The sequence below is a fragment of the Cryptomeria japonica genome, chromosome 10 (assembly GCF_030272615.1).
Source record: "Cryptomeria japonica chromosome 10, Sugi_1.0, whole genome shotgun sequence".
In the NCBI taxonomy this organism is placed as follows: Eukaryota; Viridiplantae; Streptophyta; class Pinopsida; order Cupressales; family Cupressaceae; genus Cryptomeria; species Cryptomeria japonica.
This window is the reverse complement of record NC_081414.1, coordinates 341,366,559-341,383,779: the sequence shown is the minus strand read 5'-3', so window position 1 is coordinate 341,383,779 and position 17,221 is coordinate 341,366,559.

The following is a 17,221-nucleotide window of genomic DNA, read 5'->3' as shown; positions in this document are numbered from 1 at the left end:
TTGAAAATATCTATTTATTATTCTAAAAATTAGATGTAATTAGATGCAAAAACTATTGAAAATGTTGCTATGAAGCCACACAACACTCAAAAGGAAGACAAAATAGATATATAAATAAACTAATGTTTCAAGATATCAACAAGCTACTATTATATATTCTATAATTTCACGATCAAATAATTCTAGAGGAGGATATGAATATGATCCCAAAGTAAGTGTTTATTTTAAAAAATCACATGCTCAAGGAGATGCAAAGCAAAAAATAATAAAAATTAAAAAAAACTTGAATTAAAAGAGCCTTCAATCTCTTAGAACATTCCAATTGATTCTCAATTACTTGAGATGTAGATTAATACCATCTCATTTCAAATACTAATTCCCCACATCTACATGCTCTTAACAATTTAACACCACCATAAAATTGGCCTCCTTTATCTCTACCAAAAAATAAAATTGTGACTAATATTTGTAGACACCTAAATCTGCACACTTAATTAAATGAATTTTATTTATTTAATTATCATTTATCCACCTATTAATTAAATTAAGGTTTAATTAATATCCCATTTTCTTCTATCTAGCCATTAATAAAATTCAGCATTTGATTATTTCCCCTTTCTTCTGTTAAATAAATAAATTCAATTTATTTGATTAAATCCCCTTTCCACATTTAATTCAATTTACATTTAATTAAATTAATCTTCTAATATAAATAAATCAATATTTATTTATAAATCCTCCCCCACTTGTGTTTCCCTACGAATGCAAGTTGCACCCATTAATTGAAATATATCATTTTATTTTAATTAAAAATTGTAAATATCTCCCACTTGGATTCTCCTAAATTCATGACTAAACCTCTTCTAGAGCCTTCTAGATTCTTCTAATCATCCTAATTAGCCTAATCCACCCCTTAATCATTTGCACATTCCTTAAGAGAAGTCAGTTCTCAGAAATCCCCAAAAGTCTTTGAAATGCATTAAAGGCTTTATGTCTTCAACAAGTTAACCCTCAAAGTCTTCCTAACCATTAATGGATAACTCAACCTTACCACTTTGGTTAGAGACTTTCTCTCTAACTTAACCCTCATCTAACCCATAGGTCTCTTTAAGCATTCATTGCTTTGACCATGGTTATCCACTAACTCTTGCACAAGAGTTTGTCCTATGGGTAAAAGTATTATCCAATAACTCAACCAAAACCTTACCTCCTAAGGTAACCACCATGTATTCTCAAGCATTTAATGCCTCTTACATATCCTCTCAAGGCTCCTCATGGTGACACTTGTTAGCCTAGGATTGGGTTGAAAATATCACAAGGATTGAAGATCATTCAATCCTAACCCTTGTTAAGTTTACTCACTCTTAACCCTCCATGCCCATTTCTTCTATAAATAGGCTTCACTTCCTTCATTATCAATCAATCCAAGTCTTCATGCATCTAATTTATAGTCTCACTTCATCAAGCATTTTAGCTTCTCTTTGATAATAGTAATTAGATCATTTTAGTAGCATCATAGCATAGATTTATCATGTTTCGCATATCATGTTAGTAATATATCATGTTAGTTTTATTTCCATGCTAATTTAGCTTCATATCAATATCATCATCCTTGCATCACATCATAACTAGTTTCATATCAATATTATGCTAAGATCTTAGTTGCTTTGCATTTATATATTTGATCATATATCCCTCATTCTTTAGGTAGTCATCCTAGAGATCAAGTGCTCATCCACATTGAGAGCCACCTTGATTTGAAGGATCCTTGGAGATAGAAAACAATGGAACAGTCTTAGGAGATGGATGATTTGGCTTGCTTTGTCATTTAGATCTTTATTTTGTTATGTTTCATTGGTATACTTGCTTGTCTATGTTGTTGATTGGATAACTACTCTTTTAGGTATACGAAATTGTTCCCAAAACTACTCTTCTTCCATTTCTATTGCTTCCACTTCTATTTATATGAAAGCACCTACTATTCCTCTTTCTCTTCAGTTGAAAAAAATAGTGTTAGAATAACTGATGGACAACTGAGAGGGGGGGGGGGTGAATCAGTTGTCAACATATTATATTAATCAAACCACTTTATAACCTTTAACCAGAGCACATAAACACTAAATACTAGAGTAGCAGAAACAGGTACTGGTAAGCAATAAAACTCAAGAATGAAACAAAGAATTAACACAATGCAACTATACCACATAACACCATGATTTGTATGTGGAAAACCCCATAAAGGGAAAAACCATGGTGGGAAGCCTACCCACAGTCAGATAATTCTTCTACAGAAAGTATGTGATACAATAAGGGTCCTGCACATGTAGGAAGGCACACTGCATAAAGTGTACTGCTCATTACAAAGGAGTCTCACTGACTACAAAGAGGTTATAACCACCTTAATATAATTGGACAACAATCCAAAAGAATGAATTGCCAATGATAGCATCTACCATGCCTGATTATAGTCCCAGTTAGGCTCAATACCGAAGGCCTTTGACCTCTTACATAAACCCAATTTGATCACCTATGATCGACCAAATCTCCTTCGCATATGATATTTCATTCCATGACCATTACCACCATGATCTACAATGAGCTCTTACATCAATTTATATAAACCCTAAGGCCTAAACCAATTAGGTTGGCCACCTAAAAGATATTACAATAAGATCATTACATACATCCACATTACAATGATATGCCATGTCGGTTTTAGACCAAAACAACATTAACCAATCCATAAATCATCCCAGTAATGTGTAGAGAACACGTAACATGATACCGGTCCATAACCTAGACCCAAATAGATTCACCACACCAAAGCGATGTCTCCAATTAGTCGAGGCATGAACAAAGATCACCTTCTGCATCCTGAATTCCATCTAAAAGCTGCACCAAAACCACTTATGCATCCTGTCAAAGATTCTCAGTAAAAGCTCTACCGGTAAAACCTTTAAACCTTACTGGTAGAGGCTTACTAGAGTGTATGATAGCATCCGATCATGAAGTCAATACCAACTGACCAAAAAATACTCCCAAAACATCAAACCAAACATATTCCATTGATCCAAACATGTTGGTAGTATCCAACTAATAGTCCCTTCTGCCAATAATACTAGTTCTTCTACTGGTAACCAATCATAATAACTAGTGTTGACATTAATGTCAAAACATCAATGCAACACATAATCAATTCCTTCATATTGCCAACAATCTCCCCCTTTGGCATTGATGGAAACACCAAATGTGAAAAAGAAAACATCTAAGTGCCAAGAAATGCCAAAAATTTCTCATAGAAGATATAACAATGAAAAACTGAAAAATCCTAGCAACTCCCCCTAAGGAGTGCATTCCAATCTGAAATTGATCTGAATCTCTCCCATATGACATATTGTGATATTATTTTTCACACATAACTCTCCCACTTTGACATCAATGCCTAAGATATGACATAGATATCAAAATCATGTGAATCTCAAAGCTAAGTACTCCCCTTGAGTATTAGCACCACTACATCAATCGAGAGCAAAGGATAAAGCTGACGATGTATATCGGACTAGTGCACTGCTCCATCAATTAAGTTTCTGGAGGAGGGGTAGATACCCCTAACTTGTATCTCAAATATTCAAATGATTCCTTGGACAATGGTTTAATGAATATATCTGTAATCTGCTCTTTAGTGTTCACATGAACCAATTTGACTTCCTTTTCTTCCACCTTTTCCTTCAGAAAGTTATATTTTATTGAAATGTGCTTAGTCTTAGAGTAAAATACCAGATTCTTAGATATGTCTATAGATTCAAAGTTATCACAATAGGTAACTACCAGTTCACTGCAATTTACCTTGATATCCTTCAACATTTGCTTCATCCACAAGACTTTAGTGCAATTAGTTTCTGTTGCAACATGTTCAGCTTCTACGATAGATAAAGAAATGCATGACTATTTTTTGCTGATCCATGAAACCATTTTATTTCCAAGAAGGAAAGCTCTACTAGAAGTTCTCTTCTGGTCATCAATATCTCTTGCCCAATTTGCATCTATATATGCACATAAAGTGAAGTTATCATCTGTAGAGTACCATAAGCCATATTCTGTTGTTCCTTGCAAATACCAAAATACCCTCTTTACTGCACATTCATGATTTTATTTAGGATTACTCTGATACCTTGAAACAATACTTACTGCATTCATAATATCTGGTCTAGTATGAGTTAGATATAACAAGACACCAATCATAGACTTATACCTTGTCAAATTTACCGGTGTAGATGTGTCTTTGATAGATAATTTCTCACTTGTCACCATAGGAGTACTTACCGGCTTGGAATTATCCATACCAAACTTCTTCAACAATTCCCTTAGATACTTAGTTTGACAGATAAAAATGCCTTTGTCAGTTTGAGTAATCTGCAAACCTAAGAAAAATCTCATCTCACCAATCATAGACATTTCAAATTCACTCTTCATATTATTAGAGAATTCCATGCACAATTTATCTTCACCTCCAAAAATGATATCATCAACAAATACTTCAATAATGAGAATATCATCATCAATGATTCTGTAATATAAATTACTGTCAGCACTGCCTTTGGTAAAACCAAGCTTCAAAAGATATTTATCCAACCTTGCATACCATGCTCTAGGAGCTTGTTTCAATCCATATAATGCTTTCCTTAACCTACAAACCATATCTTTGTCATATGTAAGTGAAAATCCATCAGGCTTCTTAATGTATACTTCTTCCTCAAGTTCACCATTCAAAAATGAACATTTAACATCCATTTGATAGACCTTATAGTTCTTGTATGCTACATAGGCAAGAAATATTCTAACAACTTCAATTCTAGCTATTGGTGCAAATGTCTCACCATAATCAATTCCTTCCATTTGAGAATATCCTTTACAAACCAGTCTAGCCTTGTTTCTTACAACTTGACCATCCTCATTTAGTTTATTTCTAAAAACCCATTTAGTTCTAATAACATTCTTATTTTTAGGTCGAGGAACTAAAGTCCAAGTCTTATTCTTCTCTATCTGATCTAATTCATCTTCCATAGCCTTTAACCAATATTTATCTTTACAAGCTTCAATAACAGATGCCGGTTCAATTTAAGAAATAAGACATACCTCTTCATTTGTCATTCTTCTTCTTGTCATAACTTCCTTGTTCCTATCTCCAATGATTTGATCTTCAGAATGATTTAATCTTACATACCTTGGTGTCTTTTGAACTTCAGGTGCACTGTTCTAATCATTAGTCACAATTGAATTTTTTGATTGTACTAGTGTAACTGTCTCAATGTCTTGTACTGGTTGAGGCATTGTCATATCATTTATGATCACTTCCACTGTTGGTTCTCTGTCATATGATATAGATTGATCTTTGTATTGTTCATCCACTTTCACATTTGTGATCTCCACAATTTTCTGCAATCTTTTGTTATAACATCTATATGCTTTGCTCTGAATTGAATATCCAAGAAATATCCCTTCATCACATCTAGGATCAAACTTCCCAATTGAATCATCCCTTTTGATATAACATTTACTTCCAAAAATTTTGAAATATTTAAGAGTAGGTGTATGTCCAAACCATAATTCATAAGGAGTCTTACTGATTTCACCTTTGATATGAACTTTGTTGAATGTGTAGACTATTGTACTCACTGCTTCTCTCCAGTAGATGTGAGACAATTTGGCTTCCATCATCATGGTTCTTGTTGCATCCAAAATGGTTATATTCTTCCTTTCCAGTACTCCATTGTGCTGAGGATTCTAGGGTGCAAATAATTGTCTCCTAATTCCATTTATCTCACAATAACTGTTAAATTCATGAGATGTGAACTCACCACCTTGATCTAATCTTAGACATTTGATTTTTAATCCAAGATATGTTTCCACCTTTTCTTTAAAGATCTTGAATTTCTCAAAAGCTTCAGACTTCTCCCTTAGAAAAGTCACCCACATCATTCTAGAATAATCATCAATTATTAGCATGAAGTACCTATCACCTTGAAAGCTTTTGGTCCTTGCTGGACCACATAAGTCAATATGAATCAAATCAAGCACATCATTAGATTTATCATGTATGCTCTTAAAAGAGTTCCAACTTTCTTTCCCAATTGACATTCCTTACATACTAGATTATGAGGTTTTATAATCTTAGGTATATCTCTAACTGCTTTTGTTGAATTGATCTTAACAATACAATCAAAATTAACATGACACAACCTCTTATGCCATAACCAACTCTCATCAATATGAGAAATCAAACATGTCTTATCACTGGTGTTCAAGTGAAAGATATTACCTCTAGTCTGAGTACCGGTTGCAATCTCCAAACCAGTTCTATTAATGATTTTGCATTTTATGTCTTTAAACTGAAGTTGGAATCCCTTATCCACCAATTGACCAACACTTAAGAGATTATGCTTTAAACCTTCTACATAGTAGACATTATCAGTATTATTCTTGCCATCCAGAGAAATAATACCTCTACCTTTGATCATACATGCTTTGTCATCCCCAAATCTAACTTGACTACCATTGTATTCTTGCAAGGATAGAAATTTTCTTTTATCTCCAGTCATATGATGTGAGCCTCCACTATCAATTACCCATTCATCCTTGTCTTCAACTTTTTCTGCCGGGGCCTTTTCTTCATTCTTGATAATCGGTTACGGTTCATCTTCGTTTATAGCATAGAACACCCATTCCTTTCCATTGTCAGATCCACTAGCAGAGTCTCTTGCCAGTTCATCCTCTGAGTCATCACTTACTCCTTATCCGCAATGTAGCATAGTTTGTGTTTCTTGAATCTATATTTGTTCTGATTAGGCTTAAATGATTTCTTAACTCTTTCTTCAAATCTTTCATTCCTTTCAAGACATCTAGATGCAAAATGACCAATCTTATCACATATAAAACATTTAAAAGTTGCTTTTCCTTCATACTTACTTCATGTCAGTGCTTTAGGTACTCTTCTAAGAAATAAGGCTTCAAGTTGCTAAAATTCTTCATCCTCTTTCCTCATATCTTTCAATTCTTTTGCATATAGGGATTTCCAATCACTTTTGTTGGTAGATGATGATGCATGAAAAGCAAGTTCAAACTTTGCAGCTCTAGAGGGTCCAAATTCTTCAAGCTCAAAAGCAGATAATTTTCCAATCAGAATGTCTTTGTTAACTAAAGTGTTTTCCATTGTTCTTAATTCTCTAATTGTAGTAGCCTTCATCTTGTAAGCTAGTGGTAGGGCTCTCAAAACTTTAGAAACTATTTCATCTTCACGTAGAGATCCTCCACAACATTGAATTCCCATGACAATCTCATCCGCTCTTTCCATAAATGTAGCAATTCTTTCATTATCTTCCATCTTCAAGTTCTCATATCTTACTCGGTAACCATCAAGTTTAGAAATTTTGACAATAGTTTCACCTTCATCCAGAGTTTGTAATTTATCCCACAAAACCTTTGCAGATGATTTATCAGTCAATTCCATGATTTGTTGATCAGTGAGTGCGCACAAGAGGGCTTCTCTAGCTCTGCAATCATTTTCAATATTTGTGTCCAAGTCTAAAGGAGCAGGATTGCTAGATGTCGGATCATAATATGTATATCCTTGCCAATACATCTAAGATGACCCTCCATTCAGATTTTCCATATCCCATAGTTTGTTCCATCAAGCTTAGGGATTTCTCTTTTGAAAATAGTTGCGGGTGGATTTGAAGTAATAGTTGCCATAGAATCTACCTGAAGCGGTTAAGCTTCTGCAAAAGTGGACCAAAGCTCTTATACCAATTGTTAGAATAACTAGTGGACAATTGAGAGGGGGGGGTTGTGAATCAGTTGTCAACAAATTATATTAATCAAACCACTTTATAACCTTTAACTGAAGCACATAAACATTGAATACCAAAATAGTAGAAATAGATATCGATAAGCAATAAAACTTAAGAATGAAATAGAGAATTAACACAATGCAACCATACCACATAACACCATGATTTGTATGCGGAAAACCCGATAGAGGGAAAAGACATGGTGTGAAGCCTACCCACAATCAGATAATACTTCTATAAAAAGTATGTGATACAATAAGAGGCCTGCACATGCAGGAAGGCACACTGCCTAGAGCGTACTGCTCATTACAAAGGAGTCTCACTAACTACAAAGAGGTTATAACCACCTCAATTATAGCATCTACCATGCCTGATTACAGTCCCGATTAAGCTCAATATCGAAGGCCTTTGACCTCTTACATAAACCCAATTCGATCACCTATGATCGACCAAATCTCCTTCACATATGATATTTCATTCCATAACCATTACCACCACGATCTACAATGAGATCTTACATCAATTTATACAAACCCTAAGGCCTAAACCAACTAGGTCGGCCACCTAAAAGATATTAAAATAAGATCATTACATACATCCACATTACAATGATATGCCATGTCGGCTTTAGACCAAAAAAACATTAACCAATCCATAAATCATCCCAGTAATGTGTAGAGAACATGTAACATGATACCGGTCCATAGCTTGGACCCAAATAGATTCACCATGCGAAAGTGACATCTCCAATCAGTTGAGACATGAACAAAGATCACCTTCTGAATCCCGAATTCCATCTAGAAGCTGCACCAACACCACTTATGCATCCTGTCAAAGATTCTTAGTAAAAGCTCTACCAGTAAAACCTTAAACCCTTACCAGTATAGGCTTACTAGAGTGTATGATAGCATCCGACCATCAAGTCAATACCAACTGACCAAAACATACTAGAGAAACATTAAACCAAACATATTCCATTGATCCAAACATGTCGGTAGTATCCAAATGATAGTCCCTTCTGCCGATAACACTAGTTCTTCTACAGGTAACCAAAATCTATCTGTCGATAACCAATCATAACAACTAGTGTTGACATCAATGATAAAACATCAATGCAACACATAATCAATTCCTTCATATTTCCAATAAATAGTTGGTTAAAAAGAATGCATATATAGGTGGTAGATCAGAATGATAGGAATCTTATAAAATGGCACCTCGCCAAAGAAGGAAATACTATTAATGTGGAACAAAAAGAGCTCACCATAGGCAAAGTTGAATAAGATGTGACTAAAAATGGATATTATTATTTTTAAATTGATCTTGGTCAAGCTACACATGAAGGTGACATTGACAACATTTGGGTGGCACTAGCTAAATAGGTAGAGAGAAAAGAAAAAGAAAATGAGATATGAGAACAACTGAAATAATGGATTGGATCTTGAATTCACATATTAAATCTAGTATTGATATGTGATCTTTAAATATAATTATATTTTTTAGAAAATATAAATTATCAAAAAAAATTCTTAAAGAGCATCTATCAAAGAGCCTACAACATATTTTACCTTTCAAATTTTAGAAAATATAGTTTGATAATTTAGTAAAAAGCCACAACAAAATTTGAAGTTACTTGAATGAAAGGAAAATAGATCTGTAAAAAATGTTTCTTGTGAAATTGGATGACTAAAAAATTCATGCTATAATAAGATTTTGTAAATAGATGCAATTTTTAAATTCTCAGAAAATTGAGTTAAAAAATAGTCTTATTGGCTATCTAAGAAACATATACTCTAAATTTGATCTGTGATAAAATACATCAAATGTATTGATTGAAAGTATAAAAATATACAATTTAATTACTTTAAGAAGAGCAAATTCAAATATAAAAGCTTTATTATTTTTCTTTTTAATTTTCAAACAATATTGATTTTAAATCAAACAAATTTAAGAACACAACCAAGACATGTGAGAATTTGTGATATTTCTTACAAATTATATTCTAACAACTTTTTCTATGTATAATAATAGCAACCTTTTCTTTTTATTAATCTCTTAATTGAAAATTTGCACTAATATAAAATGTACATATAAAATTATGAAAATAAAAATAATAAAACAATGACAATAATGAATGCTAATAAAGTTTAGAAAAAAAACAAAAATATTAAATTTATTGGGACAATTAAAATAAGTTTCTAAATCCATATTTATAATATTTGAAAAAGTCTAGATAAAAATATCTTTAAAAAATAAATTATAATTTATCTTTAAAAATATTCTAAATTAATATTATTTTTATAATAAACTATTATTAAATAATACATCAATATTATATTATATTTACTTCTAATAAAAATTCAAGATATACCAATACATACATACATACATACATACATACATACATACTTACTTACTTACTTACTTACTTAAAATACCATATATTACATAAATATAACAAGTTTAAATTCTAAGATTTAATAAATTTAGAAAACGTAGGGTTTAATATTTCAAAAACTTTGGAGACTACCAAATTCCAAGCCTGAGTACACAACAATTTTCTTATTATTTTGCGGGTTAATCAACAGTCATTTGTTACCGAATATTTTGCTCTAGGAAGTCCCAATATTTCTTCCATCTTTTGGAAGTGAGAAGGCAGTCCCAATATTTAGCAAATCTTAAGCTCTGATGTGGTCAACATTGTGCAAGAGTTTTTTGGGTCCCGCTCTCTTTTGAAGGAGTTGAATGCCACCTTCCTTGTCCTCATTCTCAAGAAACCTGATGCCTATTCTTTTTTTAGGATTTTAGACCTATTAGTCTTTGCAATTCTATCTATAAAATTTTTACCAAGATCCTAGTGCTCAGGCTTAAGAATCACCTCCTCTCCTTAATTTCAAAACACCAGAATGGTTTTGTTCCTCGGAGGTAGATTCTGGATTCCGTTATTGTGGTGCATGAGAACATTCACTCCTTATCTATTAATTAAAAACTGGGTTTTTCTCTGAAATTGGATCTGTTGAAAGCTTTTGATAGAGTCAATTGGAGTTTTCTTCTTAGGATTCCTAGGGCGTTTGGATTTGGAAATAACTTCATCCAGATTATTGATCAATGTGTGTCCACTCCCAAATTTTTTGTCTTGATCAATGGTGTTGCCTCTGGTTTCTTCTCTGCGTCAAGGGGCATTCGACAGGGGGATCCTTTATCTCCTTTCCTCTTCATTCTGATGAGTGAAGCACTCTGTAAAATTATCCAAAAGAAAGTTAGAAAAGGTAATCTTTTGGGCTTATGACCCTCTTCTCAGGCCTCTACCTACTCCCACTAGTAATTTGTGGATGATACTTTGTTGATGGGGGAAAGTTCTGTTAAAGAAGCTAAGAACTTAAAAAAGACTTTGGATACTTATGAGCAAGGCACTGGATAAAAAATTAGCCTGGCTAAAAGCTCAATTTTTCTCTTTAACACCCCGGAGCCTAGCAAAATGAAGATTGCCATGATTCTTGGATGTAAAGTTGGGGTTCTTCCCGACTCTTACTTAGGTCTGCCCCTCTGTCATGGCCCAACCCCTGATTCCTTCTGGTCGAATCTTATTGATAGATTCTAGAATAAGCTACCTGGGTGGAAAGGTGCTTTGTTAAGCCAAGATGGCAAGCTCCAGCTTCTCAAAGCCACGCTTTAGAGTCTCCCGGTATATGCTATGAGTTTATTCAAAATTTCCCCCAAAATTGCTAATAGATTGGAAAGAATTCCATAAGAAAAATTGTGGATTGGGACTGAAATTAAGAATAGGTTGCATCTTGTGGCTTGGAAACAATTTTGCCTTCCCAAGTCCATGGGGGGGCTGGACTTTATAAATATGAGAGATTTCAATAAAGCCTTGATGGCCAAACAACTGTGGAGATGTCTTAAAGAGAATAATGAATGGATTGACATTTTCAAGAATAAATACCACATCCAAGGTATCCAAAACATGCTGGAATCTTATGACCTTCGCAACCCTGTCTCTAATTTATGGAGCAATTTCTTTAGTTCCACCAATATTATTTTGCATGGTTGTAGATGGGTGTTGGGGAATGGTACTAAAATCAGATTTTGGGAGGAGTGGTGGATTGGTGATGGCCCCCTTTTGGATTCTGTTTGGGCACCTCCTTTCAAAGAATTATGTCTCAGAAAAATTGGCTCCTGGGTGACTGATTATATTAGAGATGGAGCCTGGTTAGATCTCAAATTTGTGGAAATTATTTTGATACCTTTGCAACCCTAGTTAATCTGTATTCATATCCCTCGATCCCATGTGGAGGATGAAGTGTTTTGGAATTTCTCCTCTTCAGGGAAATTCAAGGTTATTGAAGCCTACAAGTTCATCTCCAGAAATTTTTCTCCCTCCCCCTTCTGGGCTGGTATTTGGAATAAGCTTTTAATTCCAAAAATAAACATCTTTTTTGGGCTTTTCATGCAGGGTAAGATCTCTACCATTGACAACCTTTGTAAACGAGGTCTCCCTATTAATAGATGCTTCCTATGCAAAGAAGTGGAGGAAAATGCTGGTCATTTGTTGTTGCACTGCTCTTTTGCCGTGGATATCTGGAGTTTTTTCCTTGATATCTGGAACACTAATTGGGTCTTCCCTAATTCTATTCAAAGTATGTGGTTTGAATAGAAGTTCCCTTTTAATAATCAAGCTTTGGGAGTGCTTTGGAACATGTCTCTTCCTCATATTGCTTGGGGTATTTGGAAATAAAGAAACAGTAGAGTTTTTAGAGATTTGGAATCTCCTGCACTTGTAGTGGCTATTAGAATCAGAAATGCCATCAAGGAGGATTTTATATTCACTCTTGCCCGAGTAGAAGGAATGACCATCCCCTCCCTACTCTCCAGGAGGAGTGGGATACTATCAAATGGTGGCAAATTGGCTGGAATATATCCATTCATGTGCACAAAACTAAATACTGCAGACAAAATGTTCTATGGCATCCCCCCCCATGGGATGGATCAAAATCAATGTGGATGAGGCAACTAAAGGTAATCCTGGGCCAAATATGTGTGGGGGAGTGGATAGGAATTAGATGGGTCTGCTGGTTTCTACAGTGGTGCTCCCTCTAGACACCTAGTCTAACCATTTTGTGGAGGCCAGCGCTGCCCATTTTGGGTTACACATGGCTAAAAGAGAAGGGTTTAGAAAGGTCTAGCTGGAATCTGACTCACTCAACATTATCAATTGTTTGAAAGGGTGTATGAATCCTAGTTGGACTATCGCCAACTTGATCAAAGATTGTTGTGATATGATTAAAGAGTTGGATGAATTCAAAATTTCTCACATTTTTTGAGAAGGCAATAAAGCGGTGGATTTATTGGCCAATATGGCGGTGGGCTACGTGGTGGTAAAATGGTGGAGCAATTGGGACTCTTTCCCAAAAACCTTGTGTGACCTAGCTTATGATGATACCATCCACTTGTGGTAACCAATGAATAAAAATCACATCTTGATTAAGTTGTTGGGGAAATGGTATCCTTTCAATTTCCCTATTCGAAGATCTAGAAACTTCCCTTGCGCTTAGATTTTTTTTTTATTGTGTGGCCCCTATCTTGCTTCTATTTGGAGACTTGTCTGTTGTGGCTCATTTCTTGTTTCTATTTGATGACCCAGACCATTATGGGTGGGGACAAGAATAGACAAGGACCATCCACTTTTGATAAATGGAAGAAAAATAAGGAAGTTTGGTAGGAAATTGTTGATGGGGGAATGGTTCCCTTCTTAGAAAGACTCCATGGTCCTTCTCCTCTACTCATGGAAACATTTGTCAACGAGTGGAAGAAAGTGGTTTTGAGGGCCTATGGTGTTGATTATCAGCTGGATGAAACCCTGGTGGCTACGGTTATGGGTTTGGTTGTGAATGGCAGAAGGTTTCACAGAGATAGAAAACAGGGGAGGAAGACATGGCAATTTTTTTTATAAAGACAAGGAGCGTTCAAGAGTTAATAAAATGGTTGATGGTGGCTACAATAGAAAGGATCTTATGGCTCCCTGGGAAAACATGGTTGAGTTCATCATGAGGTACATTACACTTGATGGAAGATATGCCAGTATCTTTTCTTATCATTTTACCATCTTGAATCACTTTAGGCATGGCAAAGTTATTTTGATTCGTTTCTATTTGGTTTCTTCTTTGGAGAATAGTCTTGAAAAACATGCTGAGAATCCCAATAATCTAGTCCTCTATGAAGAGCTTATTGTGCTTATTATGGATTACGACAAAGCCCTTGAAGTTGTGCCCTCTCTCTCTAAGAAAGACCAAATCCCTGATACTAATGTTCAAGATGTCTCTGATTCAGATATGGGGGATAGTGGGAGTGTCAAACCCCTTGTTGACCCTAATTATAAGCCGGTTGAAGAGGGTGAGATGTTGGTCACTCCTGGAACCCATAGCAGCAAGACCCCCCCCAAACGGGCTGCAAGTAAATATAAATCGACCAGCAAGATGATTTCTAAAACTAAGCCTTATTCCAAAACGAAGAAGTTGGTTGCTAAGGACTATGCTCCCAAGACCTTGGACCAGGAAATCAAATTGGATATTCCTTTTAATGTCTTGAAGGAGAAATAGGGGACTCTGCCTAAAGATGTGGATAGTGATTTATAGAAGGATAGTTCTTTGATGAATCTGGTGATGGAAGCAACTAGAAGCCAGGAGAACTACTGGAAGTGAGTGGGGAAGGAGATTGATATCCTCAAAGAGGGAATCAAGGAGATAATTGATATCTTCACTGATTCATTGAAGCCTAGCAAATCTGAGAAGCTCATGATCATGACCAAGAAGCTTTCCCATGATGTCGAGGTTATGCAATGTAAACATGAGCAAATAATTGAGAAGGTTGAGCAGTCTATGGAGGAGATCAAGAATAATATTAAGAATATGGTTGACATTAGTAAGGAGGCCATGAATAATAGTATGGAGGGGCTGGAAAACATCAATGTCATGGTGGCGGAGTATAGATCCAATCCTATTGACAGCGACCTTGATGACAGTAACAGAAAGAAAGATCTGGGTGGTGAAGACTCTGCTGTTGGTGGCAATAAAACTACAAGCCCTAGTTCCAGGACTAGAAGTAGGAGCAGCAATAAGGGTACCTCCAGGTTCATTGTGGAGGAATTGGAGGCAATCAACAAGGTGACCATCCAGAAGAACAAGGAGTTGGTGCACTCGTTTAACTGAGTGCTTGTCTATGTTTTGTTGGTTGTTGTTTCTTTTTGCTTTTGTGTTCGGTCTGGGGTGTTCCCTTGTGTTGCTGTTGGTTTTTGTTTTATTGGCTGATGGCCAAGTTTTGTAAAACTTTTGGTTTCGGGTCCATGTAAAACCCGTTTATCTTTATAAAAAACTTTATTTTAAAAAAAATATATGAATTCTTTTGAATCTTGCATTTATTGAGTTAAATCTATCAAATCATATGGATTATTAAATTTCCCAAATTTTATTATAATACATTAATACATTGAAATATAAATACAAAACTTATTCTTTTATCATGACTCTATGAACCCAATTATATTTTACTAAATTTCCTAGATTTTATTAGAATGATTTTAATTTACTAAAATATAATATTATTGAATTTAATATAAGAATTTTAAATCGAATATATGAGAATTCTATTGAGCTATCTCTCTATATTCCTTTGTCTCTCTTTTTCACTCGATCTCTTCTATGCTCTTTGTCATCTCTCTATCTATTTTTATCCATATCTTTCTCTACCTCTATCTTCCTTTCTCCCTCCTTTGCACTCTCCCTATCCCTCCCCCCCCTCTCTCTCTTCCCATATCTTTATATCTCCCTCTTTCTCTCTACCTCTCTCTACCATCCCCCCCCCTCTCTCTCTGTGTCTCTCACTCTCTATCTTTATCTCTCCCTCTACCTCTCTCAAAATTTAGTTTTATAGAAATGACCTCTAATTTTTTATCACGCCATATTCAAGAGGTCAACACCAACATCAACTACAAAGAAGACATCAACAAGTAGCATCAACTACAAAAAAAGAGACAGTAATCTTCATGATAATTTTGTTCACTTAAGTCAACTTCCATTACATAACACCCTCAAGATTTTCTTTTTGCACGAATCAATGTCAAATCATGACATCATCTTTGAAAGGTGAACATCAACAACAAAAAAGACATGTGAATGATCAAAATCAAATCTATTCACTATAATCTACTCATAAATTAAATGTTTCCTTATATTGTAACAGTAAATGCATAGATCTCACATTCTCTAATTTACACCCTTTAATATATAATGTAACATATATTTTACTATCAGCTTAACCATTGCACCTTCTTTTGGTGCAAGTGCTAATTCTACCATTTTTTTTTTTTGGAATGAGAAAGAAAAGGTATTGACGAGGCTTATAAATCTGAAAGAGCTTTTATGACATTTATGCAAATAGAGCATTTTTTTTTGCTAAAACATATTATGGTACCAATAATGCCCATTCGCGCTCTCACTTTCTTTTGCTGCATTCTCGCCTTCTTACATTTGCTTCTCTAGCGCACTTCCCTCTCGCAAGACGGCTTAATCCTGCTTAAGATAGAAAAAGGAGATTGGAGAGACAAGTGAAATGCTTTGAGCGACTGGAATGACTCTCATCAAAATCCATGTGCTTGGACAGGAATTTTCTATGATACTTTCAACACCGTTAACGCTGTTGATCTCACGGGGGCATCCATTTCTGGCAACCTCACTTCTGCCTTGCTAATCTCACTGCCTTGAATCTCCAAGACAATCCCTTCCCCCATGGCTTCTTGCATTGCAAGCGTTTGCACAAGCTGGATTTGTCAGGCAACCAGTTCGCCGAAACGCTGCCCTCTAGTATCTCCGATTTGGGCCAGTTGAGAGTCTTGAACTTGGCTAATAATAGTTTCAGTGGCTCCATTCCTCCAGCCTCTAGATTGCTGTCAAAGCTTGAAGCTCTCTTCTTCCATGACAATAGTTTGAGCAGGGTATTCGCTACTTTTGTCGAGAATTTGGAGTCTCTGAAGAACTTCATGATTGGTGGTAATCATCTACGTCCTGGTGTGGTGCCCACAGAACTTGGCAATTTAAAGCAACTGCTGGAGTTATGGCTGTATAACTGTATAACATGTTATTTAAAAAAAAAATTAAGAGCCCCTCTATTTTTAAAAGCATGATGTGATATTATGTTAGGTCTCCTGAAATATGTAATTATGTTGTTATTATATAACATTTGAAGTGTATTTTATTGGCATTTCTCCATAATGTAGTTTGCATTAATTTAGAGTGCCATCCATATGGAATTCTAATTTTAAAAATAATTTCTAATTCTTATGATATATTTTCTAATTTATATGTTGTACAATGAATTGT